This window comes from Octopus bimaculoides, chromosome 10 (genome assembly GCF_001194135.2).
Source record: "Octopus bimaculoides isolate UCB-OBI-ISO-001 chromosome 10, ASM119413v2, whole genome shotgun sequence".
NCBI lineage: Eukaryota > Metazoa > Mollusca > Cephalopoda > Octopoda > Octopodidae > Octopus > Octopus bimaculoides.
The window spans coordinates 61,467,618-61,471,268 of record NC_068990.1 but is presented as its reverse complement, the minus strand read 5'-3'; positions in this window follow the sequence as shown (position 1 = coordinate 61,471,268).

Genomic DNA, 3,651 nt, shown 5'->3' with positions numbered 1-3,651 from the left:
TTTCTTCTAAAAGTTCATGATTTGCTTGTTATATAATAAGATGATGAAGTTTAAATTTCACATGCCTCATAACCTATATGAAATAAAATTGTTACAACAACTGGTGTTAGGAAGGGCAGGCTTCCAGCCATAGAAACCCAGCCAAAGCAGACTATGGCACCCGGTGTGGTCCCTGGCCTTGCCAGTTCCTGTCAAGCCATCCAACCCATGCCAACATGGAAAATGAATGTTAAATGGTGATGATGATGATGATGACGATGACGATGACGACGATGATGATGATACTGTATTTTCTGAAATGCAATTCAAATTTTTCAGACCAAAATTTACAGTCAAAATTCTTGGTTGTCGTATTTACCAAGACAAGTTTGGAGGACTGAAAATCCCATGTGAAATGTAACACGATTTGGAAAGATTGCAGCAATATTTGAATGTCTACACTATATACTACATTGGCTTGTATGTCAAGGAAATATGGTATACATAGATAGTACGTTTATGAAACAGAAAATACCAAATAACAAAATATCTAAAAAAATATTTATCATAGAATATTAAAAAATGGCAGTAAAACAGTAAAAAAAAAATGAATGAATGAATGAAAGTGGTGTTTGAAGGCGAAGAAGAAAATATCAACTTATGTCTCCAGGAATAACATTTGGTTATTGCAGTCAAGGTGAAAATATAAATCTCAGTCTAATGCCACATGTTATACTCATGAATAAGTTATAGGTTCTTTCTGTGTTGAAGAAGTGATATAGAAGATGAAAGTTCAATCACTCTCATGAAATAAGGTATGGTATGGCTGTGTGTTAAGAAGTTTCCTGGCCAACCAAATGACTTTGGGTTCAGTTCTACTGCATGGTACCTTGGGCAAGTGTCTTCTGCTATATCTCTGAGCAAACCAAAGTGCTGTAATTGGATTTGGTAGACAGAAACTGAAAGAAGCCCTTTGTACACACACACACACACACACACACACACACACACACATAATAATATATATTTGTGTATATGTGTGTGTGTGAATGTGTGTGCATGTGAATGTGTGTGTGTGTGTGTGTGTGTGTGTGTGTGTGTATACATACAATAGGTTCTATAGAAATATAAAGATTGCACCAAACACAAGCTCTAACAAACACGGAGTTGATGGCTTCCTGTTTGTTATTTTGTGGTATCCAGTTCTTATGCAATGTTATTATCAGTCCAAGCATGCTTGATGAATGGTTTGACTAGAGAACAAGCTGCTCGCTGAATTTTGTCACAGAGAATATACCTCACTTGTTGACGAATGGCATGCATGCACCTAGATCAGCTTGCAGCACCATCTACCTAAACTGTGAGATGTTAACATTTCAGAGTAATTGTCTCCTTATTGGTCACAGACACTAAGCAGATGGCACTGTGAGCTGAATTAAGAGCTTACCTCTCTTATGCTTTTCTCCATGACAAAATGTGAGTAGCTTGTTCTCCAGTTCGAACATGCATCAGGCATATTTGAATTGATGATAACAATGTAATTTCACTTATTACTGCTTAGCTCTCACCCTCCGTAATTTACTGACAGTGAGCCACCATATAGCACTGCCAGTCATCGTACGGTGACTGGAAAAGCATAAGAGAGGTAATCTCTTAATTCTACTTGCAGTGCCATCTGCTTAGTGTCTGTGACTGATGAGGAGACAACTGCTCCGAAATGTTAACATCTCAGTCTAGGTAGATGGTACTGCGAGCTGATCTACGTGTATATACACCATTTGTCTACAAGAAAGATACATTCTCCGTGACAAAACACAGTGAGTGGCTTGTTCCCCAGTTCGAACGTGCGTCAAACATATTCAGACTGATAATAACATTACAATTTTACTTATTACTGCTTAGCACTCCCCACCCAACCTACATCGCCAGTTCTTATGATTTATTATTCAGACTTATAGGTAAATGGTTAATGGAGAGTCGTGCCTCTCACAAAATAGAAACATTTGTCATGGCACCAGCAGACAAAATGGAAAAGGCATTGCCCCAGAGGACAGTAAGGGAAATGCACTGGAACAGCCACTCTGACTCGCAGACTTTGCACTTGCGGGAAGCAATCTGTGCCCTGATAGCTGTGGGTAGGGATATGATCTGGAGTGGCAAAGAAGAGAGTGACCAATACACAAGCTCATCAAAAGAACCTTAACCCAATACCTTCCATAATTTTATTAACTGGAATTTTTTTTATGAAACTTTGATTTCTAGCATAAAACAGCCTTAGAAACACGCTGGAATGATCAAAATAACATTTCAAAATAACATTTTAAATAGAAATATGCGAGATATTGGGTGAAACATTAGCAAACCTCATTTGAATATCAGAGAAATATACCTAGTAGATATAGCAAAAAAGGTTAGATATGTGTAAATATTGACAGAAAATTACGAAATTTGTAATTTTTAAGTGATCTCATATGAGATCACTGGTAGGTAATGGGTTAAGCATTCTACATGGCAGTATCAGTTTCTTGCATGGACCCATAAGGCTGCCCGATAAATTTATACAAGAGATTATAGTCCTCTAAATTCACTCCACTATTTGCAGACATAGCTGTGTGGTTAAGAAGCTCATTTTACAACCACACGGTTCCAGGTTCAGTCTCACTGTGCAACACCCAGGACAAGCATATTTTTTTACTATAGCCCTGAGCTGATCAATGCCTTGCAAGTGAACTTAGTACATTGAAACTACATGGAAGTCCATTGTCCATGTGTATATATGTGTGCATGTGTATGTGTGGGTGCGTGTGTTAAGAAGCTTGCTTCCCAAGCACGTGAGTCTAGGTTCAGTCCCACAGCGTGGCACCTTGGGCAAGTCTCTTTTACTATAACCTTGGGCAGACCAAAGCCTTGAGAGTGGATTTGGTAGACAGAAACTAAAAGAAGCCCATCGTGTGTATATATATATATATATATATATATATATATATATATATATTACATGGGAAAATGTGAGCAAGCGTAATAATAATCTTAACATTATAAACTTGGAAAATTACAGGACAAGTTATTACATCAGGTAAAGTATAGAACAAAAATTTTTTTTCTTAAAATATTGCAGCTAAGGATAAAATTTCAAATAAAATATTTAGATTTAGAAAATATTAGCTTTTATTAAAACTAAAAATTTTATTACTTCTATTTGTTATTACTCGTTACTTCTATTAAAAATTTAAAAATAATGCAATTAAAATATTTTTTGCACTTTAAAAAATTCATTTTCTTAATTATTAATTAATAATTAAACATTTGAAAATAGGTTATAAAGAAATAATAGCAGTTCATAATTAATTAGTATGATAAATAGAATAATACAAAAATTAGTTATATATTACAGTAAGATCTACCTATAACAACAAATTCACAGTAAAAAATGCTTGAGTTATTGCCTTACCAAGTCTTCACATTTTTAGTCTTGACCCAATGCCTTAAAATGCAGCTTTATGATTTCATTTGCATCTCACAAGCATAGACAAATTGTATAAGAGGAGTATTGTTAATTGAACCAACTAAAGATTATGTAACTGAAATAATCCTTATCGTCGTCGTCGTCGTCGTCGTCGTCGTCGTCGTCGTCGTCGTCGTCGTCGTCGTCGTCGTCGTCGTCGTCGTCGT